At 39.8% G+C, this 27909-nt stretch overlaps 1 pseudogene; it reads left to right on the top strand.

Moving 5' to 3' along the window:
- Positions 1–27699, top strand: part of LOC113080410 (trinucleotide repeat-containing gene 6C protein-like) — a 40538-nt pseudogene extending 12839 nt beyond the window's left edge.
- The last annotated feature ends 210 nt before the right edge of the window (positions 27700–27909 follow it).

Genomic DNA, 27909 nt, shown 5'->3' with positions numbered 1-27909 from the left:
GTATTCACCAAACAAAAATGACTGAATTATGCAACCCTCTAGCAAACAATATCATCAAAGTCATTATAAATACAGAGACCTACGCGTTATTAACAGCAAGTGATTTGAAGACTGACAATCACTGTCGTGAAATGTGTTCAAGTTTGAAGGCTCAGGACTCAACTTCTTTTAGTCTTTCAGAATGTACAAACACTCTCTGTGAAGTTGTGTTCCCCTTAAAGCACTGCCACTAACAATATTAAAGCCACGTAAAAGGAAAACATAGTAGTTGACCTCACTTTTCGCCTACTAGTAGACCATTTTGACTGTGCTTCCTTCTAGTCACAAGTATATATGTGTTTTTAGATTCAGCTTGGTGTCACCTAAGGAGCGTTTGTGTCATTAGAGAAAGGTGAAGGTGAGCTCTTGAAGCGTGAAGCTCTGGAGAGGCTTTGGTACAGAGTGAGCCGTAGATGACTGCCAAACCATCTTTTTCTTTTCAAGAGAGGCCCAGGAGGCCCCACACAGGGGCACATGCACACACACACACACACACACACACAACCTGGAGAAATTCACAGGGAAGTGCTCTTGCCAATCCGACCGAGTATTCTTGTGGAATGAGGACAGAGGAAGGAAAAAAAAGAAAAGAAGAAAAAGGCTGACTGAAAGCTGCTGTAGGTGTCTGTGTCAGTGGAGGAAGAGAGTGATGGAACTGTGTGAAAGAAAGAGTGAGAACCTGCTTAAGTTTCCTGTCAGCTCAAGTCTCTTTGTTTTGGCCGCAGAGAAACTCAAAGGCCTCGGCAGATATTCAGGCAACTGAAAAAAACAACAACAGCCACCCCCCTTTCACCTCTCCTTTTTTCTCCAAAAGCTGTTTCTTTCTCTTTCACTTTCTAACTAATCGTCTGAACTCCATCTCATACACACAAGCCTCATGGACTAATCAGGTTTTTGGTTCTGGTTTTTAATGATTTTTCTGCTGTTTCTGCTCTTTTTGTTTTTTGTTTTTTGGGGCACCACTTCATCCACAGGTACTTTCTGACTTGCACACTTATTATATACTTTTGGTTTTTCAGTAATAAAGGTGGTTGTCTAAATAAGCGTAAACTCTGAGATGCTTGACATGTCCGTTTTGGTTTGAATCGAGTTGTGATACGGTGAAATGGATTGAGTTTTGCCATATGTGTTATATCTTGAAAAATGTGATTGAGTGGGCACTGTTTATCTTCTCAGAGTTTGGATCAGACACTTAGAAAATAATAGTTTGTGTTCACTAATTGCTGGATTTGCGATGGTTTGCACTCTTCATGTCATCAAATCTCAAAAGCTTTTAAAAAGAGCTTTGTTGGAATCACACAGCAGCAAAAAAACAGCTCAGTCTCAATCGCGAGTCTATATAATACTTTTCAGCAGAGCCATATCATAAACATTGTTAAATATTTATTTTAGTGTCGACTGTAAGATGTGTGTGCATCTCTAATTGTTTCTCAACCAGTGTGGCATTGTGGTAGCAACACTTGGGTACTTCTCAGGAAACTCACATACTGATAAACAATATCTTGTAGTTAGTTACTGAGAGTAGCGGAATAAAGAAAATTTGTCAGTAATTGTTTACATTATTTTGCTGAGACTGTTGTGCCACTATTTTAATGTCATTTTATTGATTTTAGATCGACTTACTTCTAAACATCAGGAAAGCTTCAGACAGCTGTGTTTGTATTGCAACCCATTCACATTGTTAACTGTTACAATAACTATAAAGTTTTCTTAATGACACAGAGGAATGCTATAGTTGGGATCACTTCCCAATTATTTTTTTCTCCATCTAATGAATGCTAAAAACATTGACAGCCAATCAGAATGACCTGATTTTAAACCGCTCGTGCATTTGAAGTGGCAGACGACAGGCCTGCAGCGTCGCTGTATGGTAAACAGAACTTTGTTTTCTGTTGGTGTGGATGCTAATATCGCAGTAGTTATCGTGCTTTGTGTAACCATCATTTAGTCTGTTTGATATGGCAGTCAGGGGCTGTTCTAGCAGGGTCCATTACCCAGCATGCCTACGTCAGGCTGAACAGCTCACACAGGTTGTTTGTCAGTTAACACCTGCTCTACTTTAAGGACCTGCTCATTACTGCACTTTCATATGCCATATTTGCAGAGTTAGGGCACATTTAATTACTGCTAATGACTCAGTCTGGTTGTTCGTCCTTGAGTTCGATCCCCTGAGACCTTGGCATCCACTGTACGAGCAGAGTACTCTCCTGCAGTCCTTACCCAGACAGCCCATCTGAGAGGTCAGCCGCTGCCCACTGTGTGCATGCAGGCCAGTGAGCAGAGGGATGACTCATGGCCTAGCCAAGCATGCTTTTTGGATGCTTTTTTTCAAGCTCTGAACTTGCTTTTTAGAAATTAAATTTGTTGTTACTAAAATGTCTCTTGAAGTCAGTGGTGACGTTATAATTACGTCTGTGGTGTTACTTCAAAATGACATAGACATAAGTGGCTGTGTCACCACTCAGCAGTGTTTGATTTGAAATGATTTTAAAAAAAATCTAAATTTTCTTAAGCTTTCATTTTTTGTTGTTATATTAGTTTAATATAATTGATATATCATATTAAACTCATTTGAAATGCATATCAATATATTTTATTAGAAAAAAACAAACTTTTTTACAAATTCTGCCTCTCATTTGCCTCCCCAACTGAAGAATGACCACTGTGAAATGTCGTTCAACTCCAAGTGTCTTCTATGTAAGAACAGACAGTTTGAATTTCAAAAAGAAAGATTGTTCACATTTAAATCCGCCGTTGTCACAGGAGGGTCAGTCTTTTTCTGAGAAGCATCGGCACTCAAAAAAAGCTCTGTTGATTTGCATTGAGAACAAAAGCCACTGTTGAATCGATGCGCTTTTACATAGGTAACTATTTTTTACAACATCCCACAAATGGTGATGTAAATCCTCACCGATATGCTGATGCCCACCTGCTTTCTTTTATTTAAGTCTTTGCACTGCTGCATGTATGTGTGCATGAATGGATAACACCGTTTACTCTACCTGATTGCATTTTTTTATTTTATTGGAAATTGACATTTACTTCAAGCAGAGTAGCAGATCAATCAGCTTATCTGACAAATTGAGGCCTTTTGTTTCATCTCTCCCTCAAAATGTAATTGTATTTTCAGGCGCATGTCTTTTTTTTGTCAAATGTCAGTTTAACTTTGAGTGTGGGCGGGGCTACCAAGTGTGACAGGACAGAAATGGAAACCTGTCATCAACAAAATACCACGCTGCTTGTTGTGCATAGGTTAACACAGAAGAGAACATTTTATCTCGTGTTATTTTATCATATTGTGACTGTTTAGGACACAAGTGTGAGACAGGCTGCCATTGCTGACTTTCTCGCATGGCCAAAAGAGGCTTTGATGGTTTTCTGATTCGGTGTGTGTGTGTATGTATGTGTTTGAACTGCTGGAGGTGGTGTGTGTTTGTGGAGAGACAGAGACGTTCTCTGACTGGGTCAGTATTTATAGCCTGCCTCAGGCAGTGCAGCCTACCGCCATCTTGTCTTTTTGCCTGCCGTGTGTGTGTGTGTGTGTGTTCACCCGAGCTTGATCTCCCTTTAAAAATGACTCCTCTATAAACATACTGTCCTTGAGTGTGTGTTTTGAAATGTGGCTGATTACTTTGTGTAAAAGCCACACTATAGCAGTAATAGAAGAACAAAGGGATTGTGGGAAAAGCACGGAATGGCTTATAACAGAGCTGTCTGTCTTCATAGCATTCCTGTCTGAATATCAAGCAGTTTGGTGGAATGTGGAGTGAAAGAACGCAGACACATGTGTACCGGTAGCACAGGTCCGGTGAGCCACGCTGCAGTATCTGCTCCACAGGCTGCACCTGCTCGTCTTCACGCACGTTCCTTTGATCATAAAGCTGGACTAATTCCAGCCTAGGGTGTCAGACGCGGCAGGTTCCTCACTGTTTAGCAGTTAGCGGTGCTTCATCCCAGATTAGAAACCTGAGCAAATTGCTTTGGTTTAAGAAGTGGCCTCCGTCCAGAGACAGCAGATTCCCTAGTGAAAATTGTGGCCTCATTGTCATGACGCAATGTTGGGAAAGTTAGTTTGCGGCGAGGCTAGTCATAATGTAAAGTATTTAAACTACAGTCTTTATGAGCCTCTTTATAAAGTAGCAAGCTACAATTGCAAGCTACTAAATGTGTTTTTGTTTTTAACCAGCTACATGTAAGAGGACACCGTTATATAATATTTTTATAACTCTCAGAGAAAATCAGAGCAGTATTTATCAGTCATGAAAACAATAAGGGTCTTAAATACAACCAATTTATTTGAAATAAAAATCCTTTGTAACATTATGTCCTTACTGCTATCATTATAATGCATGCTTGCTGAATAAAAATATATATTTCTTTCAAAACTGACCTGATATCACGATTCTGATCCCAGAAGTCTCTATGATGACTCTAACCAATAAAAACTAACCAATTAATCCGAATAAACTATTTCACTAAAATGAATTGGACTTCCCACTGTTTCTTTATCAAGATGAGGGTCATTGTAAAGCACCTTGAGACTTGACAACATCTTGAAATCAGATGAGCTGTTATCATAGTAGTAAAGAAAGTTGCATAACACAAATTGAATCCTATTGTTATTGGAAAAACAATATTTGGAACGGTTCAGTTGATTTAGACAACATTAATGCATTTGTACAGTGTCAGTGATATGACAATCTGCTCATGTTCACTATTACTCTGTTTAACTGCATGTGCCAGGCGAGGGAGGGAAGGGGGGGGGGGTCAGTATGAAGTGCGGTTAATTGAGGGTGACTATGGTAAGGATTTCGCTCTGCTATGTGCTCGTCCCATGAGGCACATCCCCAGTCGCTCCAGTTTTCATGTAGAACAGCTCCCAGTCTTCCTCTAATGCTGGTCTTTTTATCTCTCTGTGAGAAACCGCAGGACTTAAATACAGCTGCATATTTAAACGCCGCTAATTAAGATCTCCAGACTCTTCTCGTTCCTGCAAGGTTAAACATGGAAAACGACGAGATTAGCATGATGGGCGAGCGTTGTGGTGATTTCCCTGCAGTGGCTTCCGCTGATTCCTGATCTTATGCGTGAAGCCTATGAGACGTGTCTGGTGGCCGGGGTCGGGTCACACGTCACTCTCGCTTGTGTAGATCGTATTAGAGCTAATCTCACTGCTGCAGGGTATTGAACTCACTGACCACCAGCTGCCTATTTTGTTTGACATCTAGGGTTTGATACTGCAAAAACAAAAGATTATTCGCTTGTGCTAACGCAGTGCTAGTCGACACGCAGACCACATGCAGACCTCAAGCCATTTTCATGTGGCCGCTTGTTGATATTCTGTTATATCTGGGTATATCTGACACACAAGTAGAAAACTCATGTACGCTATTTTTTAATAGCTTAAGTCGTGCCTTATGTAGTTATGCTAACAATTTATTATTGTTTTGAGTCCTTTGATTTTAACATGATACATACATATTATGAAGCTGTTTTTAAACTAATACTACAAGAAAAAAAAATCCCTAACTTTTGAATTGTAGTGTACATATAATTTGTAAAGTATTTAATTAGAATAATTAGGCTATTCTGTGTGGTTAATATTGCTTTAAATATTTTATTTAAAAAACTTTGTATTGTAAGCCGATCACTGATACATTTAATTGAGTTTTTTCCATTTTATTAAATTTTTTTAATTGTTGCTGTATATAATCATTCAGAATGATGAGTTTGGTTATTGCATTGTCTCTCGCTGACAAAGCACAAAATACTCTGTCCCCATAGCCTTTCAAATGACATAGCTCCTTACATAGCAGTTATCATGAAGAGCATTACCCTTCATTTCCTTTGCCAGCCTCCTGGTTAACTGCACATAAAGCTGCCTCCTTTAGAGCTGTATTATCTGTTAACATCAGCTCACTCATACCTGTGTTTTGACCTGTCAGTTTATTAGGTTTTGTGAGTCCTGCAGCAGCCTAAGGGAGGTCTGTTTGTGTTGTGATGAAGTGACAGATGCTCTGTTGTGATGAGATCTGGGAGAGGCGGAGAGGAAAAAACAACTGCAAGGTGTGTATCTCCATGGCAACAAGCATAGTCTGAGACCTGGGGATGCACTCGGCGTTATAAGGTGTCTGTGTAATAAGTGCCACCCAAAGGAGAGTCGCTCGTGTGTCTGGCTCCAGAGGACATGCACAGATATACCTTCTGTACACTGAAGGAAATGAGCCCTCATTTACTGAACTTAAAAAACCTTGAAAGAGAATCCAAAACGCTTACTGTCATTTTGACAGATGGAAAAAATAAGATAACGGATACATCTGTACTTAAGAAGGAAGGAATGTTTATATAATGAAAATTGACTTGAAGAAATATAAAATAATTTATACGTAAGAGTAAGAATTATTATTATTGTATTTTTTCTTAAGTTGGGGGCCAGTAAGTCAAAATTTTGAGAATTGCTTTTAATTATTATTATAATTTATTATTATGATTGTAAGGTACACTCAGTTTTGAAATATTTTCTTGGCTAGAAATTGCTGTAATCAGGAACCCTAGCAAAAATAATATATTTTAAATACATTTATTTCATACTAAGTATAATTCAAATCTATTAACATATTTTCTGACATATTGCTCAAGACTTACTGATACACAAATTATAATAAATTTTTTTATTTACTACTTGTGCACAATGCACATTCCTTAATATTACATTTCTGATTTAATCCTTTGATTAATATCGGTCTTTAAAGTCCTCATTGAAATAAAAATTGACTTTTACATTTACTTTACTAGCGCACAATTGCTAGTCTTGATGTAAACAATGAATTTGTGCAATATAATCCACTGTAAAAAATTTTTTGTAATTTTTAGTCAAAATCGTAACATTTGCTTCCGCTCTGGAATGGCATTCGTTCTCTGATGACGTGAGTTTGACGGCTTGGACAGAATATCTTTAAACACACCTTTCCAACCGTTAGATTGCTATGAGTGAGAGACAGAGAGGAGGAGCGCAAACATAAAACCATGCATCTATTCAATATTCAGTTTCAGCTGGAAATACGTCACTACACTGAAATAAAGTCGCAGCGATTTCTGGTTCAAGCTGACTTTTATTGCAAGATATTTAAAGTGTACCTGAAGTATACTTGTAATAGTTTCACTTTAGCACAATCAGATATACTTTGGTTGGACTAAGCACTATTTCCGCACAATTAAAGTGCACTAACTACGAAATTAGCTGTTCCAGTTTAGTAAACTGAAAGTACATAAGTACATTTCATGTATGTTTAAGTTTATTTTATTTTTTTTACTATGGGAACCATGGTCAGAAAGTGTGGGAACCATAACAGGTGATATTGTCGTCCAATAAAAAAAAAAAAAAAAGAAAAAAATTCATAATGTTATGGAAACTGGAGTTTAATGATTGAATGAATAGAACTTCGCTTTCTCCAAACTCATGCTTACCAGTTGTACCTGATTTTAGTTCCTTAGCTTTCAGTGTAGCCTATGTTTTATAAACACTAAATCATTTTCTGGAAAACAAGGACGGTTTAAAATAGATGGTAGCAAAACATATACAACCGAGTCTGTCAAAGTGACATAATGATTTGGTAGTACAAACTCTGCCTGTGCTCCCCTGAACAGATGGCCGTTAACATGCTTTTGAGAGCAAGTGACGTTCATTTATATTGACCTCAAAAACCTGTTCTCTGTGAGGTCTGTTTCACACCTCCACATCACAATGCCTTTGTCTTGTCTCGTAACTTACTCACAGTCTGAAAACAGGGCCGGAAAGGCTTTTTGATCAAAATAAAACCCACTCAGCGTTTTCTGGCCTCCGTTTGAAGTCACGGCTCGTCTTGGAAAGCCTGTCATCATGCTATAGCAGCATGTGCGGAGAGCGTGTGTGTAGTAGGAGGCGCAGTCAGTGTGCTGTAATTACATTCGACGTGTCTCCTCTCTACTTAGACTGGGGCTCAGGTCCTGTAATTTCAGCCTACCATGACGTGTTACACCATTCTCCAACCTTTAGTGCTTTCATCTGTCCTGTGTAGTCGCAGAATTGAACGTTTAATGCAGGATTTAATTTCCCATCAGTCAGTAAATGAAGATGTCTTTGTGAAAGTGAGAAAGATCAGTGGCACACCGTGAGATGGAAAATACTCCCTCGGGCTGATGTATAATATGCTTTTTTTTCTTTAACTATTTGTAATGAAGTGCTTCTTAATTCACTGGGAATGCAGTGTGCGTTTGAGCTGTTTCGCAAACAGACGAGTTTAATATCTAATGCGGCCTCCATAAAAAGCTGATGTTTGCTTTTTTCCAGTCAGTCTTTTCTTCCCGCTCTAGAACAGTGCCTGGGTTTTTGTTGAGACAGCATGAACTTTTTTTTTTTTTTTTTTGGTATGATTTATCTAAGTGCCTGTTTGTTTGATAAAACAATGTTAGTGGATGAGCTTTTGCATGTCGGATCAAGTTGCATTGGCTCACTGTTGCAGTTGTATACTGTAGAAGAATGGTGATTAAAAGAATTTTCCAGGATCAATAAGTTAATGTATATCGACAGCATTAATGGAATATTGTCCATTACCACAGACAATCATTTCTTTTTTTCTTTTTTAGTAACAGTAAAGCACTTACAGTGGAAGTACATAGGGTCATGCACTTGCACAATGGGGGTGTCAAAGCAGATATGTTGAACACATTATGCAGTCATAAAAATACATTTATGTTTTAGTTGAAAACCTTTAGTTAAAAACCTCCTAATCATTAATCTAGTTATTCATCACTGCAATTCATGTAAAAGATTGTCTTGTATACATATAATATTATGTGAAATATTCAATGCGTTTACACGTGAGAGTGTATATCAGAGCAACAAAGCTTTAAAATAAGCCTTAGTAAACTGGTTGGCAATTAAAGCGTTTCAGTTCACATGGATCTCATATCCGCATAATTAGTTGAGGATTTGCGTTGTGTGTCTGTGTCCAGTGCTCAGAGAGCTGGATTTAGATGCACTCTTTTTTTTATTTTCTCCTTGTCTCTCATTCGAGAGCTGATTGCATCTCCCTCCCCCTTCCACTCTGGAACCTCCCCTCGCCAGTGCTGTGCTGTGATTGGACGGGCGCTGACAGTTTCCACAGAAGCTTCTAGAATAGCTCTCATCAAAAGGCCCTGACTGCAGTAATTTTTCATGGCTCCGGGGCAAAAGTGTGAAAGACAGAATATGCAGGTACTTCCAGCCTAATCAAGAAAAATTAGCCATGTCCATATGCTTCTGTAACACATTCATAATCGGCTATTACAGTGGGCCGACTGATGCGAGGAAAGCGGAGGAGGACGGGGAAACTGTGGCGATTTGTCTGCCCAGCTCGTGGCAGGCAGGCTGAGCTGGACTTAATCAGGGATTGGTGTCACTGATTCCAGCTTAGCACTGCGACTGCGCCACTGGAGAGCGTCTGTGCTGCAAACATGGCATGAAAGAGAGCAAGGGGACACGACTGGGGGAGGGACGTGCGTGTGAGGGAGAGAGAAAGGGAGAAATTGAAAAGCATTCATGTTTTCATGTAGTGTTAAGGCTGCATCACATTGGACCTGTCCAGTATATAATCTGTAGTGTATGTGAGCCTCTTTTTTTTTTAGCCAATAGGAATGAAGCAGTACATTCCGGAAGCTGTAGTTCACCTGAGTGATTTAAAAGATGTCTGGGGTAACAATTACACATACTAACAAGCTAAATATAACTTTAAACATATGATGTTAGGTGTTGCCAACCAAAAGCTTGAACTGGTTGCATTTGTTGCATTCCCAGAGTTACTGCTTTTTTTATTAAAGTTACTTAAATCCTTGTTAGCAGATCCTCAACCCAAGCACATGCACTACACTTCACAACAGTGGTAATCTCCCCTTTTCTAATTTTGCTAAAACTGCATAAAATAACACTATTTCAGAATGTACTCTCCCTATCCAGTCCCATGCAAAGCATGATCGTGGAAATCCTGTTCCCAGTTCTTACAATGCTACATTTACGCAACTAACATCATTCATTGTATACCCAAAATAATGTTTGGGAAAAAATAAATTTGTTGAATATGATTAAAATTTTTTTATATATATATATATATATATAAAAAATGAAACAGAATTTTTTTTTTTTTCAATCTTCTATTGGTTCACTTTATGGTTCATTATTCGGATCTGTATCTGTATTCGGATAAAACCGGAAGTAGGCGGAGCTTGAACCAAAACTTCCGTACATTATTTGATTTATGATTTTACAACCAATTTTTTTTATAGTTATCACTGAACAAATATGTAGTATTTAACTAAAATATTTAGTTATTTATTATGATTATAACATTTAACCTTTTTAAACATGATCTTACAGTCAGGGCCGATTTCACTGTATAGGCAGTGCTTCGAGATGTAGTGTGGTTGTGCTTCGAGCAACTTGAGTTCGAGTCCCAGCTTGGGGACCTTTCTTGATCCAATAAATAGATATTTAAGGATCTAAATTAAAACAATATGGGTTCCTACACAATTTAGAAATATTGAAATTGATTTAAGTGATTTCCAGGAAATGCAACACAGCTATTTTATTTGTGCTTATTTCATTCATAAACTCATTTAGCTACTTTGCACACTTGTTACTGCGTTATAATTTTAGAGGATTATGTAAAACAACATGAATTTCTTTGGCTCCTTTGGTTCCTGCAAAGTTAAAAAAGTATTTCACTTAAGTAATTTGCAGGTCTGAAAAAAAACTAATTTGCAGGCAGGAAAAACTGCCATATTCAGTGTTCTAACATTTAAAATGAATAATTTCTGAAAATAAATGTATCATACAAGTAGGAAGATTTCATGACAAACATTTAGTTAATTAATTCAAGGCTAACATTTCATTATGCAGAACTGTTTAAATGAGTCGTTTTTGAACTTCACTAAACAAATGTGTATATGCCATGCAAACCAGCAAAATTTAGGGAAGCAAACATGTAGGCCTAGTAGTAAATGTATCTGTATTTAAGTTGATTATTAGCCTATACTCTTGACAGAGAGCTTGTTTGGTTTTTGAGATACAGAGACGCGCAGAGACTGCAACGTGGCTATTTGATTGGCAATCGTGCTGTGCTTATTCATTCATGTATTATACCATAGCCTATGAGGTTTAAATAGTAGAACAAACAGTAGTACGTGTATGATGTAATATTTTAGGTAATATCAGCCCCTACTCTTGCCAAACTCTGATTTCTGAGAGATATACTGCGTGGCAACAGCAATGCAGTGTTTTATTTGTGCACTTTTCATTCATAAAGTTTACGTTCATTTACTTCACACTCATTTCACTCTGAATCGAGTGAATTCAGAGGTTTGTGTAAAATATTGCGCTGATCCCCTGGCTCACCTGTGAATCTAGTAAACACCAGACTGTGCTGCAGCCTCAGCCGAATATTCGGGCAGAATTATTCGTTATCTGTTATTCATTTTTGAAACCATTATTAGTGCCTTTCCGAATAAGGTATTCGGCTTCGGGCACACCCCTAATGTACATGATTGTGTTTTTGAGGAAAAAAAATGTTATGCGGGGTTAGTGAAGAACTAAAAATGTTAAATCACTTGAATAAGGCCATAAAACACATACAGAACATTGGTTCCCGGGACTGTTGAGAACTGGAGCTTGTGGCCTATAATTTTTTAGAATTAGACACAGGCGATATCTCTGACTATCGTCTATCGGCACAACTTTAATTTGTATATACCATCATTTGATTTATATCAGTCGCAATGCTTTATTGGATGAGTAGTTCATTCCCTCATAAAGTCATTAAGTACACAGTCTTGTACCCTTGTCTGTTTCCTTATTTTTATATATTTACACTTTCACATACTTCAAAGCAACGATTGTAATGTTGTTATTAGGGCCGGGACTTTAACGCGTTAACTTAGATTAATTAATTACAGAAGAAAAAAATTCCCGCGTTTTTAATAACTTATTTTTGCACCACGGAACGTTTCTCACTGGATTTGTTTCGGCGGACCGATTATACTGAAGCACCAACTAGCGTTCGCTTCGCATATCACTGCAGCACATCGAATCTCAAGTATCACCTCAACGCAAAACATATAGCAGCTAGCGTGGACTTTACACTTTATGTTGAACTATGTATTATTTTGTTGTTGCAACAGTTTATGTTGAACTCTTTATTGTTTTGGCCAAGGTTATTGAGAGTTGGACTTAGTATGTTATGGCCTCTGAAGCAACAGAGAGATGTTTTCTAATAGTCAGTGTTTCCAATGTTCTGAATGCAATTGACAGTATTGTGTTTTACTTAAAAAACTCTTTACAGAAGGTTCCAGCACCTATAAGCTTCCTGAATTTCTGAAATGTACTATTTCTAAATTGTTTCTAAATATGCTATTGCTACACTTCATGGCAAAAATTGCACTGGTCTGCTAGACTTGGTTGAACAAAAATAAACAATATTTTGTTGCTTAAGCTTATGTATTCAGTCATTATTCAATGGTATACTATAAATCCATGTGAAAAAAAATTACTTCTCACTGTTCTCAGGTCAAATATTTATATGCGATTAAAATGCGATTAATTTCAATTAATTAATTACAAAGCCTCTAATTAATTAGATTAATTTTTTTAATCGAGTCCCGGCCCTAGTTGTTATTAATCTTGAAGTTTGTTGGTTTGATTCATAGCTGTTTTTTTATTTATTTTTTTGGTCTGTTCGATGAGGACCCCCTGTGAATAATATCAGTTCATCAGCGCTATCTTTGTATGCATTTAGATTAGGGCTGTGCGATTAATCGAAATCGAAATAAAATCGCGATTTGAGTGTTCGCGATTTCTAAATTGCTTTATGGCACGATTTTCCGCGGCCCTGACCTCCTGCAGTATGTTATCTGAACCAATCAGAATGCATTATTTTAATGTGCTTTCGCGTTACAATAATGCACTCTTGTTGCTGCTTCTGAACCGCTTACACATAAATTACTGTATACGGACTGCAGATGGACTACGTGACCCTTGGGCAATAAATATATTGGGCAAAACATATAAAACCAGAGGTACCGCTACAGTGAGCTCTATGACCAATGCATGGAGAAAATAAAAATAAAAAAGATCCCTGAACACGGTTTTATTTTATTTTATTTTTTCCATATGTCTAGACATTTTGTTTGGCATCTTTACTTAGTGATTATTTTGACTTATGTCTGTTCTAGAGACATTTGATAAAGCTCTCATTGGTTTTCTTTTGAAAATATGTTTAAAAGTTATGCTGAATGCATTTATGACAAAATCGTGATTAAAATCGAAATCGCAAAATTGATAAAAAAATCGGGATAGGTTTTTTTGTCCATATCGCACAGCCCTAATTTAGATATTTCACCCGCTTTCGCTCTGCCTGACAATTCTGAAGCTACTGAAATCAATAAAAGCCAAGAAAAAGGCTTTTTATTTTATTAATTTTTTTCTCCTCCTCCAAGCTCTTTCTCCTCCACCATCAGACAGTGTTTTTTCCCCCAGCAGAATAAGCATCTCCCCTGTCTGAGTTACATAAGTCCGGCACTCATTCACGCAGATGTTTGCACTCCCTCTGCTTCATCTTTGCCTCTGCCTCAGGCGGAGATCTGCCTGGATCAGGCTCGCTGATGGCTAATTGTGTAACAGTTTCTGCCTCCTCCACAACACGGAAACATTAAGATAAATGGCACTTTCGTTTCCTTTCGTCTCCCTCCCTGAGAGACCCTGTGTGTCTAGACCGGCTGTGATAGGTAGAGACAGGCGAACGACATTCTCGATGGTCTTGCCATCCACTCATCCCTCCCAAATCCTCTCATAGTCTTCCCTCTAAAGACACTTCCTGTTTGCTGTCATTTATGGCATGTGCTAAAATTAACTTTATCCTTCCCTCTCCCCCTTCTCTCTCTGTCTCTCTCTCTCTTTCATTCTTTAATCTCTGTGTCCACAGTGCCAGACTCTGCCAAGCCCAGCCCCACCCCTCCTCCCCCCACCAACCCCAGCACCGCCACCAACCCGTCTGTGCCCTCAGCCAGCAGCAGCACTGGTGGCAATGGCAAGCGCACACCCTCCGGCAACCAACAGCAGCAGCCGGCAGCCCCTCGCTACCCGCCCCGAGAGGTGCCCCCTCGTTTCCGTCAACACGAACACAAGCAGCTACTGAAGCGGGGCCAACCTCTGCCCGCCGGAAGTACAGCTCTCGTGCAGCCAGTGTCCACCAACCCTACGTCTCAGCCCTTCTCCTGCCAGTCCCACCCAGGTCAGCCTCGCCTCCATGATGTACACAGGGCGGCCTGCTGAGTCAGGGTGCAGCCCAGAAAACACTTAACGCCCATAGCTGGTGGTCTGTTTTGTGGTTTTGTTATGTAATTTTGCAGGAAGGTAGAAGAGCTTGTTGTGACAAGGTGTATTTGATGGATTGGATAGACTATCAGTCCGTTCTCATGTGGTACAAAATGTAATGCTGGTTTATTTGTTTGCTGGGGTTGACAACTATCTGCACAATTGATGAGAGCAAGACAGATTAATATTCAAGTCTCCATTGCTGTATTTTTCGGACTATAAGTCGCACCAGTCCAAACATACGTCATGATGAGGAAAAAAACATATATAAGTCGCACTGGACTATAAGTCGCATTTTTTTAGAACCAATAGAATACATTACAGTCTTCAGCCGCGAGAGGGCGCTCTGTGATTTCAGTGTAGACTACAGGAGAACTGAGCAGCAGAGCGCCCTCTCGCGGCTGTAGATGGTAATGTTTTCTCTTGATTAATTTTTAGTTCATTTCTCTTGGTTCATGTCAAATAAATTTTGATAAATAAGTCGCACCTGACTATAAGTCGCAGGACCGGCCAAACTATGAAAAAAAGTGTGACTTATAGTCAGGAAAATAAAGAATATGTCTCTTTATTGCCGGGACATCTGTGCCATCGGAGAGGGTGTTTTCTACCGCGGACTGTACACAGGCTGAGCTCCAGACTAACCCCACATCATTGCGTGCCACTTTTCTTTAATAAAAATTTTACAAAATTATCGTGGCCGAAAATATTAGCGAGCTCATCTTTTTATATAATGCGATTAAACGATTAATGGAGTATCGCGACAAGCCTACGCAGACCACATGTCAAAGATGTCGGTCTCACACTAATTTACATAGAAAGCCATTGGAAAACTAGCACAGTAAAATGTTTTATGTGAACAGCCCCTTAGTGTGCTGCAATAGATCTGGTTCAGTAGATAGTAAATGGCCTAATTTGTTCATCACAGACAGGGTCTTGTTGAAATCTCCTGTTGACATTTAATCAGGGTCGGTTTGTTATGTTGCTGTTTGAGCTTATTCATGTGTGCATGTGCAGTAGGTAGTTGTGCATGCGTTTTTTTTCTTTTTTGTTTTTTATTTGCTGTCTGTGTTTTGCAGGCAAAGAAAGCAAGATGGAGAGAAACGGTTTGCCGAGTTGTGCTTTGCTACTTCCTGTGTTTGGAGGCGTGTGCCAAGAGTGCTGTAGTTTGTACGTGGACTTGGCAATCTTCTGCTGTGTGTCTGTGGCGGCTTGATTGCAGTGGCAGAGCGAAAGAACGAGTTAGAAAGGAAAAGGGAGAGATGGCAGACGATCAGCTCTGTGGGCAGGGGTGATTCACAGCTTACAGTAAATGTGCGTGATTCAGAAGGAGTCTCCTTTGATTGGCATGGCACAAAAATGGGCTGGCTCATGGACTGTTCTTCTCCCCTCCCAGAGTACTGATTGGCTCTTATTTGTGGTCTGAAGGAATCATGTGTTCTTCTCTGCTCAAGATCAGAGCCCTGTTCCTTATTTCTGGCAAACTGTCTTCCTAGATCATATTTTTAGGAATCATAGGCTCTAGGGCTGCACAATTAATTGAATTTCTAATCGCGATTACAATTATGGATGCCACAATTGCGTTATCGTTCAAAGCGGCAATTAATCGTTCAAATACATTTGTTATTCTGCACACTTAAGATATGTTTTTTTTTCTGCATGTTTTCTTAAGGGTTTTTCATTGTTTACATTTTAGTATACGTTATAATACCATTTATATGTTTACTTTTTTATATAATTTAAAGAAGAAACGAATCCGATGTATATTTGACATTTGAGGCTTAATACTATAGAAAAGCACTAAAGGTTTTTCAGTTTTTTTGGATTATTTTCATATAAAAATACGGCATGCAGTTGAATCAACTGTAATATAAACGTCATTCAATGTAAATTGTGATATTCGTAATTAATAATTGCAATTACAATTTTAAGGGAATAATCAACAATTATGATTTTTGTCATAATTGTGAAGCCCTAATAGGCACTCAGCGAAGACTTTTCTTTGTAGTGAAGCAAAACCACACAATCGCAATCACTGTAGTCTGATTCCGAACAAATGACTTGTATGGGCTCCTTTTTTTAGTCAATCAAAACAATACCATGTGACTAGTGTAGTCCAATAGCTGCTCACATAGCAGTATTTATGAAAATAATTGAATAAACGTACTACTTTTTTTGTTTAGTGTTGTTAATGCATAACCTCATGATAAACTAAAGTCATCATAAAGTATTTTAAATAAAGACAACTTTTGCAAGAATTATTTTATTTATTTTTGGAATTTCCTCATTATTTAGTAATGCAGTGGAATTTCTTTTCACCAAATAATTATTATTCAAAGAACTACTAGCTGATAATGAAGCTATTAAGGAAGAAGAAATGTTGGGCGTAATGGTAACTGGAACAGGAATCTTAAAAATCCTTGTGATTCGCACCCCTAAGGGTTAAGAAGCAATAATAGCATTATTTAAGATGGCTTATTTATGTTAAAACGGCATTGCATGGATGGCAATCCCCAAAATGCATTATGATGCTTTTTAAAAAATTCACATACACTTGCATTTATTTTGATTCTTCTCTCTCTCTCTCTCTCTCTCTTTCTCTCTCTCTCTCTCTCTCTCTCTCTCTCTCTCTCTCTCTCTCTCTCTATCTTTCTCTCACTCTCTCCCGCTCTCTTTCTCCTGGTTGAGTTTGCTTTTTGGAATGTTTTACCTAAAAGTGCCGGCACGTGCACTGAGCTGTGGTTCCGCTGGATGTTGTTTAACGCACATTGGGAGCCCAACGAGTAATAAGAGCTCCCAGCTTTCTGTATGAGTGTGTGTTTTTACAGGAAGCCGCTGGAATGCAGTCGATTGACCCACAGCTCTGCTTCAAGCCAGCAGCAACAGCACAGAGGCTGTATTCATTTTTCTCGTATCTTTTGTGTGATTATTTTCGATGTTTTGTGTCATTCTTCTATGTAAAAATATTGGTGAATTCTAGAACAGCTATACATACTAAACTTCAGAAGTTTGGGGTCAGTTAGTGCTGGGCGATATACTGGTTCATACCGAATACCGGTGTTTATTTTTCTTATGATATGAATTTTTAAAATACCGCAATACCAGTGTCGTTTAATGTTCGTAACGTGTCTGAGAGGACACGGCTGTATGTGTTACTCAGCGTAAAAGTTCCGAAACCGAAGCTGAAGAACTAGTACGTCATATACTGTATATCTAGTCTATTTTTATTTAGATATATAGATACATTTTATGTTATGTGTGTGTGTGTGTGTGTGTGTGTATATATAAATAAATAAATATATTTTATTTTATTTTATTTTATCAGCCTTTACTCCAGTCTTCAGTGTCACATAATCCTTCAGAAATCATTCCAATATGTTGATTTACTATTAATGATGTTCTTTTTAGCTTTCTATTCATCAAATAATCCTGAACAAAATGTCACATGGTCCAAAAAATATTAAGCCGCAAAACTGTTTCCAGCACTGGTAATAAATCAATGTATTATAATTATTTTTTGAAGGATCATCATGACTCTGAAAACCAGAGCAACAGCTGATGAAAAATTCTTTGCATCACTGAAATAAATTATATTTTAAAGTATATTAGTTATGTTTTATATATGTATAAATAACCTCTGACACAGAGAAGAGTGAAAACTCCTCACATGACGGCTAAGTTACCGAACATTTGAACATAACGAACCAAATGCACTGACGGATCTTCTTCTGTCTGTTTTGCAAAATGTTAACAAATATATAATTTATGCAAGCGTAAATATTATGGAAATATGAATATTAATTGTGTCTAGGCAAAGGCATTCCTCCTGGAACAGAGCTAACGCAGGTTTGGAGGGTATTTATTTCATACTCTGTGATAGCTTATTTAATGTAAAAATAATATTGTATTTAATGTAGAAGTTACACGTACAACAAACTTATATCATAGTGGTATTGTGTACTGTAATTGAATGTAGCCTATCTACACCTGAACCTTAGACATCACACGCGGTGTTCAAGATCTTCAATGCTAGCAAACAATAGCCTTTGCAGATTTGCTTTCAGTTGAGTGTAGATCCAAAGCCATGTCTTAGACGTCACGTTTGGAATAAACTGAAGCAATTATAACTTGTATTGCATTAAGATAAAGTAACGAGAGGAGTGTCGCCCACAGTAACAAAGTAAAGTACAAGTTTTTCACTAAAATTTACTTTGAGTAGAAGTATCTTAAACATACTCCAAAAGTATTAGTACTCAAGTAAATGTAACTTATTACTACCCACCTCTGGCCCTACCGCAGCCGACTTGTCAATTAATAAGTACAAAATTGCGTTTCCAAGCACCTGTTTCTAACTGACTGTTTGGAATTATAAATAGGAGTTTAGTTCGTCTGTTAATATTATGTACTTTTTTGTTTGTTGTATTTGTTTGTTTTGTTGTTACTCCGATTCAGACAGACAAAAAAGTAATCAAAGACCACCGCATATCTGTTCAACATGCATCTACTGTACATGCATGCTGGTTTTATCAGACGATGTTGTGATTAAAAGTGAGTGTGACTCCTGGTTAACATCTGTTAATGGGTCGTGTTTCGTCACTATTTAGAGTGGAATTTTTCTACAATATTCCCTCATGACAGTATAAAATAGGCAAATTCCAAGTCAACTGTAGGAGCCTGTTTCCTCTCTCAATTAGTAGAAAATGTGGTTTACACTCGGTCATGCATAGAAAAAAGAAATAAACACCGTCATGTACCATGAAATGGGTATAATTTTGAAAAATACAGTAATAAGCATTTTTGGCCATACCGCCCACCACTAGGGTCAGTAAGAATTTTCATTAAAACTATTGTTTATTTAGCAAGGATGCGTTAAATTGATCAAAAGTGATAGTAAAACATTTATAATTTGTATGTTACAGATGTTTTTTTTTTTATATAATGCAGTTCCATTTATGCTGAAAAAAGTTGTTTTCAACAAAAACTTTAGGCAGCACAACTGTTTTTCAACTTTAATAATAAATGTCTCCTGATCACCTAAATCAGCATTTTGGAGTAGTTGATGATTATTTTTAGAATGTCTAAACATTTAAAGTGAAGTCGATTGAAGCCAGTCAGTTTTCTCAGTGGCCATATTAAAAAGCACAAGCACGTAAGCTTGGCCATGCAAGTACATATGCATTCTAAACCTAAACAAACTGTTACATAGAACATCGTCATATCGAGTGTTGTGATCTCTTTCATTCATAAATGTATCAGTGGAGCATCTCTGAGTTATGAAGTCTCTTATCACATCATTTCTGTCCTTGTGGTGTGATTCATCAGACAGCAGTTTGCGTCATCAGTATTCACTGTCTTTCAGGCCAGGGCAGAGCTCAGTATGCTGGATTGGCATATTAGAGGGTTTGGGGGCATCCTTTCAAACAGCTAGCTTATCTGAATACAGTTGTTGTTTTGCATTAGTGTTTGTTGATGCAAGAGGCACATGCATTGCACACTTCACCTTTAAGGTCTAGTGTATTTGTTTCTGCATGTCGTTTCGAGGTTTACATTGCTCAGTATGGCCAGCTGCTCTGTGGAGTGCATTACAACTTCCAGGCCTGCTGTTGTAGGGGAATTAACAGCTCATTATGGGCCTGTTTGCCTCAGTGAGTCCTGTATTCTCTTGCCCCAAGCCACCAAACAGACCTGAGTGCTGGCACTGATCCCAGCCGCAAAAACTTTCGCTCTTTCTCTTTTCCTGTCACACCCACACACACTTACATGCATCCTATCAACACCAACACTGTTGTGACTAGGAAGTAAAGTTGACCGGACTGAGAGGGCCCAGTTCAGGGAATAATAATGAGGACTTCCCCAAGTACAATGGCATGAAGCCTCTCTCTTTTCCCAGTGTAAGAAAAAATATTCTGGCAGACTAGTTTGATTTTTATGCCAAAATGGCTAGCACCCATTTTCTTTGGGTTGCAGATGCAGGCATTGGGATCCCGAAAATAGGTTTTGTCAGCAAACTATAACAATAAAATGCTCTATTAATGTCATTTATTTATTTTTTTGGCCTCTTATTGATTAGCTTTTGGGTTCTTATGCCTTTTTTAGTTATGCTATCATCTGTTGAAGTCGCCCCCTGCTGTCCAGTGCAGGTGGTTGCCCAGTGTCTGCCTGTTCCTTATGTCACATCCTGCCCCGAATGAGCGGGAGCGTGGTGTAGTACATCAAGACTGATGGTGGTTGCATAAGACCCTTATTTATGCTAGCTCCTCCCCGCATTCTCCCACCAAGTGTCTTTGCAACTGACAAATGGCAACATCAGCAAAGCCCCTTGTTCTTCACCCCACGGTACCACTGCTGGTTATTTGTACATGAATGCATACAAACGTGTGCAGTATATGATGCTGTTTTCTTGGATATACACATTTTTAGTTAAAACAGTGAGGCGGATTGCAGTGGTATGAAATAAAAAGCAGGGGTTGAGAGACTTGAGATTTATCTCTGAAAAACTAGTAAATGCATTGCAATATTAAACCCTGCTTTGTTGTCATAACTAAATATGTCCTATTGTTATTAAATCTTTGAGAAATATATAATTAAAAGTTTGTTCTAAAAGATAAAGAGATACAGATCTAAACATTCCAATTTATTAGCTGTATCTGTCTTAAGAGTGTCTAAAAAAGGCTTTTGTTAATTGAAATTCAGCTGAGATTAAATAATGTTATAAAGCCTAAACGTAAAAAAAAAAAAAAGAGAAATGTTGCCTTGGCTACTAACTAAAAGTTTCTAAATAACTGAAAGAAGTACTTGCATTACTAAGTGTAAAAGAAAAGAAAAAGAAATAAAAAGAAAAAACAAAACTCTTAAGATGAATCGCGATTAGTCAGAAGCTGAGATTGTAATGCTTATCTTTCCGTGAAGTACGGTTTTGATCAGCAGTAAATATCCATTTAAATATCCAAGGCCAGAGGGCGATCTCTCGCAGAAGAAACCCAGGAAATCCCTATAACAGTTGCTGAATAAAAGGAAGATTTTACTGGTTTTGTTAATTCAACGTGACTAATAAACACACGACTATGGCAAAATATATTTTATCAGTAAAAAATAGTAAATTAAATGTTATTAAATGTGGTATTTGTATCTGCTTTCAGATGGAGCAGCATTTACTACACAGAGCTGTTGTTCATTGACAAGCTACACAAACAGCTTACATAATCGCAGAGCGATTTCTTCTATTTATAATCGCACAATTAAATCATCTGCGATTATGAACGCGGTTTTGCATAGCTTGTCAGTGATCTACGGCTCTGTGTAGTACATTCTACTCCGTTTGAAAACCATGTGCTAGGGATTTACTACTAATCACAGAACCGGCTTTACTGACAAGATACACATGACAATGACATTAGATTAATCGTGTAGCCCTATAACAAATTATTTAATTAATTAGGGGATAAAATATCTTCATCATCTTTCGTATAATGATTGTAAAGGCTGTTCTTCAGTGTTTCTAAGCAAGTTCTGCTGTTTTAGAAAGAAATCTGAGTATAGTTGGAGTTACTGTGTCCTTGTATGTTTGTAGTGATCAATATTCACTGGGCAGAAATTGGTCCAGCAATTGTCTGGACTAATTTGTCTCCAACAAGAGATGGTACACTCCTTCTTGCTGCCTGTAGGGTACTCTGGCACTCTGACTCTTAGGCTGATGAGCCTTATTAAGAGTTACTACATGAAGACACAAACAAAACCAATCAATAACTGTTTAGGTAGTGAAACCCAAACCCAGCATTTAGATTTACTTGTTTGAGGTTTTCATAAAAGGGTCATTTGGAGGCAAGGGAATAATTAATAATGAGGCTTTGATTACATCATTGCATATTTGGCTGGAAAACCTGGCTTTGAGTTGGAGTATAATAAGAGTCTGTTCTCTTTGGACTTTGGCGTATTGTGTGTGTGTATAGGAGGCGCTGGGATCATTTGTAAACAATGCCTTCCTTGATGCCAAGAGCTAGTGTGCTTTTGTAAGTGTTCATCTCGTTTTCAGTGTTTCTATCTCTCCAATACTGGGGCCATCCCTTCTTTCCTCCCAGCATGCATGCTTTCCGGTCGTTTTTTTCTCTCCTCTGCATCATTAAAGCTATGGGCACAATCTGCGCAGAAATTTTGGCCACCTGCCCACCTCCATGTGAGCCTCATTTGGGGTGTTTATCCTGTTTCCCATTCAGCCATTCAAGTGTTGTTTCCTCTAAACTTGGGACCGCACCTATGATATGCAGAGCTTCAACTTCACACACCCACTGTACTTTAAATATTACAAGAAAACTATCGCTGAAATCAGCCAGTATGACAGGGAGCTGTGTGTGTGTGTTTCTGTGTTTGCACAGTCCTTGCATTGCAGCCTATGCTCTGAATCTGGCTTGCTTTGTGGCATCTATTCAGCTTGCTCTATTGTGAGCAGCGGTGCTAATTGCAGTCTGAATGGTCTCGGCTAAATGTTTTGTGACAGTTTGAAAGCATAAAAGAGAAGAGGGGCACACAAGAAAAGGAAACCCTCTTTTTTTGTTTTGTTTTTCCTCCCTCCTAATGGCACAACGGAATGCTCTTGGCTTTAACCTTCAACTCCCATGCAACCCCATTTCCCCTCCCTCACGAGAGAGTCTCCTCTCCGAATCAGGAATAGAGGTAGATATAAATAAAGCCCGGGTGAGGGAATAGAGATCGGATCCTGCCGAAGCCGTGTAGGACGAACGGGGGCGGTCGCTCGCTTACTAAGCTGCAGCTCCTTGGCAGCATTTCAAATATGATCCTCAGAAGCCTCGCGAGCAGCAGACATATTGTAACAGCGATGGCCAGCGCTCTGCACGCAGCATAGCACTTCTCTCAGGATGGTCGGGCGACATCTCTCTTCAGGTACTTTTCCACCTTCTCTGCAACCCTGCCCCCTCCAACCTCATAGTACGATCCTCCATGCTCTGATAACAGGGCTTTCCCTTGCTTTGCTCTCTGCTGTACTGCTGCTGTTTGATCTGGAAGCGTTGCATTCATGCAACTGCAAATAAAACGCAAACCCCTAAAGCTATTGCATTGCATGTTAGAGATTAATGCAGGGCAGAGGTTTGCTGTGCTCATTGATAAGCTTTCTTCAGCGAGAACTGTAAGATGTTGGATGGCAGCTTTTTTGGCTTCAGTTCAGATTTGATAAAATGGCGTCCTTTACTACGCAGTGGCTCTTCAGAAGGACAGCGTTTGTGTTAGAAATACTTTCATTAGATTCCTTTTTTCTTTTCTTTAGTTAAAAGTGCTTTTTTTCCATGGATGGTGACAGAAAGCCTGGTGTGCACAGGCACTGCCCGCTTTGCGCAGATCTGACACAGAATGAGCAGTGTCTGCGCATGTAACCCACACAAAAACAACAACAACAGAGTTGAGCGAGTGCCAAGTGGCTGGGCAGTATTGCCAATAATTAACACAACAGGATCCTGGTGTCCATATGTAGGCATTTGTGCTGTTTCAGTGTTGTTATCAATGTGACATATTTAGAATGAACATATTTCTTTGAAAGCAAAGTCTGTGGTTGTAATCTGTCAGTCCAGCAAGGGAGATGGTTGTGGTTGTGAGAAGCAAGGCTTTGCGGTGACAGGCAGTGAAAAATGACTCAGGCAAGCATATACATGTAAACCAACACGCTGTTACAGCTGCATTTTATTAAGGCTATATTATACATTTTTATTTACGTAAGTTATGACAATAGCTACCGTGCTGATGTAAAGCATAATTTTTCTTAAAGCAAGCCAAAAAAAAAGATGTTTTGATCGATCTAGCCAGATCTTGCAGTAAATAGCCATTTAGATGAATGTTTCAGATACATTTTTTCCTCTAATTGCAATTAAAAATATAATGTATTTTATCATAACATGTAAGCTAAATTGGTGTTGAGTGGTCATATGAGTGAATGATATAATATAGGTCATATGCACTTATTTCAATAGTTTCTCTTTTTCCTTCTCTTTTTTTTCTTGTAGAGCTGCCCCCACAGAGTGGCCTGGCAGCCCAGTATGAGAATATATCCCCAATCGCAGTGCCACTACAGCCCCTACCAACAGTTGCAGCGGCTGGGATCCACTGATTATTGACAAGCACGATACGGAGGCGTGGCCTTCCATTTCAAGCAAAGAAAGCCACGCCCTTGCAGGATGCCCCTTAGACACTGAAAGTATCAGTGACATCAGCAGAATGAGCATGGCCACAGGAGCTGGCCAGCAAGGACATTTCTCCGCCAATCATCCCAGCAAAGCCAATGCCAGCCACTCAGGAGGTCTACTCTCTAGTCAGAGTGGGGCCAGCAGAGGCTGGGGCTCTGGCCCGTCTCCTTCCAGTGGAGGAGAAGGGAAGAATGAAGTCTCCAGCACATCAGTGGGAGCCAGGAGTTGGGGCTCCTCTAACTTTAACTTGAACTTAAACCCCAACGCCAACCCCTCTGCCTGGCCAGTTCTGGGACATAAAGGGACCGGCATGGGTGGTGGCAGCTCTGGAGAAAGCAACCTTCCTCCTCCTAATCTCTGTAGCCCACCGGGCACTCTGCCCAGTCAGTGCCCTAGCAGCAGTGGCAGTATAGGTGGTGCCAATGGAAATTCTGCAGGTAGTGGTGGCAGTGGCAACACCACGTGGGGTAGCATTGTGCCCAGTGACTCCTCAGAGCCACACTCCATCCCATCCACGAATGTGTCTTTCAGCTCTGAACCTCAGAACCTTAACACTGATGGACCAAATAACACTAAGCAAGAGCCCAGAAGCCCTGGCCATAGCCTGCCTAGCTGGGGAGTTGGACCTCCAGGCATGTGCTCGTTTGTTCAAATTCAGGAGGAGCCTTACAGGTCAACGGGGATGAAGAACCTGTTTGGGGTAATGGAGATGCCAAGTCTGGTGGTGGCTCAAAAGACTCTGGTTGGGACTCAGGGAGCAGCTGGGGACAAGGAGGGCCTCGGGCACTTCTGGATGGGGACAAGCTGCCTCAACTGGAGACTGGGGTAAGCATTCCAACACTGAGGCCAAAGGATGGGATTCCTCAAGCTCTCCCACCCAAGAACAGCCGCTAAACTCTTGGGTCCGTGGGGCCAATGCCCCAGCCAGTGAGGGAAGCAGTGACAGCATGGAATGTCATCCTCGCCGGAGGGTCCGCTCATCAACAGATGAGCTCCCCCTATTCTGCCTGCCCAGGATATGGACCCTCGGGTTCTGTGTAACACAGGCTGGGGACAAACACCAGTGCGTCAGCACACCGCTTGGGAGACCGAAGAAGCTGCACGTTCCAACAGTAAGAATGACATTGGACTGAAGCCTGGGGCTCGTCCTCAAATGCAGCCAATGTTGGACCACCACCAACTTCTGGAAGTGCCAACCCAAACTCTGGCACTACATCCAGACCTGACTCTGGGGGCAAGAATGAGGGTCCTTGCCCCAGTGGAGCTGCACCTGGATGGGGCACAGCCATGCCATCACCCCAGGCTAGCTCTGGTTGGGCAGATCCTACCAGCAACAAGAAACCTTCCAGTGGTCCTGGAAGTTGGGGCAGTAACCCAGCTGGAGGTTCAGGTAGCAGCCTGCAGAAAAGTGGTCAGACTTGGGGTTCAGAGGAAAAGTCTCCTACATGGGAAGACAGTCACACGAAAGCCAAACCACAGGGATGGACTGATGTGCCCAAAACTTCTCACGGATGGAGCAATGGACCTAGTGGAGAAAGCAGGCCTGGAGGAGAATGGGGTGAATCTGGAGATGGAAAGAAAAATGGTCCCACCAGCTCTACCTGGGAAGGAGAGGGTACCAGCTGGAATGAGAGCTCCAGAGGATGGGGAAAGCCTACTCCAGGAATAGGAGGAAACTGGGGAGATGCACAACACTCCAGTGGGCCATCACAAGGATGGAATAACAAGCCCCAGGAGGGCACCAGTGGCAATAGTGGCAGTGGAAACATGGGTTCTTGGGAGGTCCTAACTCTGTAAAGCAGAGTGGCTCTGGATGGGGGGAGGAAATGGTGGAGGTGCTAAACCTGACCACATTGGAGAGCCCACTGGATGGGAGGAGCCCTCTCCACACTCCATCCGACGTAAGATGGAGATCGATGATGGTACCTCAGCTTGGGGTGACCCAAGCAGTTACAACAAGACAGTCAATCTCTGGGACAGGAATAACCCTGGAATGCAAGGCAAACCAGGACCTGGCAATGCCAACAGTGTACCCAACAACCATCATCATCATCCCCACCATAACCAGCCTCCCATGCAGACCCACAGCCATGGAGGGCCAAGTTCAAACAATAATCACATTTCCCCTGATAACGCTGTCCCACATCAAACAGGGCCAACTCACAATAGACCAACCCTTATGAATCCAGGTAAGAAACAATACTTTTTACTTTAACATACACTGTTAATAACCTTTAACTGGTTAAATGTATCACTCTATTTTTGTTCATTTCGGCATACAAGTGAAGAAAAAAACGGACAGATCATGCTAAAAGAACACACTAGCAGAACAAATAGAAATGTTTACGTAAATCAGTCAACAGAATAGTGTTTACATTTTGTCTGTGAGTGTAGTTCAGCATAGTGTTTGAGCCAGGAGGAAATGTGTAATTAGAGTTGGGTCGCCATCTGTGGGGGAGCATCACTAGGCTCCAGCAGGATACTTGGAACAAACTCAACGCCCTCTGCTGTTTATGTGTAGCTTTGCACTCCCTTTGCCAAAGCTGTATTTAACATGGCATCCTCGGATCTCCCTTGTGCCAACAACTAAACAGACATTTAATATTACTGCTTATTATTTCATTTTAAGGCCGAGGATCCCACAAAGTGACTTGTTTTTGCAAAAAAATTTCATTAAAATAAAAGTTTCAAAAGGAATAATTGTGAAATTCATCTTAATTTTTTAATTAACTTTGTATTCCGATTTTTATGCTAATAATATTATTTGTAGAGGGGAAAACGCAAAATAGAAAATAAACTTTAAGACCAGACTGTATATACTACATGTTGCCAGCCTCAAGGGTAGTATATGGCGTATGATGCAGTGAAAACTAAAGGCTCACCTGATTTTTGCTGTATTCCTTTGCAGGATGGGGCGAGACGACAAATGTCCATCCAAAACCTGAGCCCTCATGGGGAGAGCCAGCCACCCCTGCAGCAAGTGTGGACAATGGCACTTCAGCATGGGGTAAACCCCAAGGTGGCTGGGGTGATAATGGTCCTGAGGTCTATGGTCGAGGCAACGGACCTCCTGGATCTGCCCCCTGCAACCTGGTTAGTTTTATGAATGTACATTTATTTATTATTTCAGTAAAAATATTTTTAGTTGCATGATTTTGTGAATAAAAAAAAATCAAATGCAGCTTTTCATCTGCAGTAGAATTGTGTTGGAAATCATGATGGTCCATATCAGAGCTTTGAAATGTGTAACAACAGAGCCCCTGTTGTTGTAAATAATGCACTACAGGTTATACAGGATTATGC

This window comes from Carassius auratus, unplaced genomic scaffold (genome assembly GCF_003368295.1).
Source record: "Carassius auratus strain Wakin unplaced genomic scaffold, ASM336829v1 scaf_tig00031256, whole genome shotgun sequence".
Classification (NCBI taxonomy): domain Eukaryota; kingdom Metazoa; phylum Chordata; class Actinopteri; order Cypriniformes; family Cyprinidae; genus Carassius; species Carassius auratus.
Note: the sequence above shows the minus strand (reverse complement) of the source record. Positions and strands in the feature narration are given on the sequence as shown.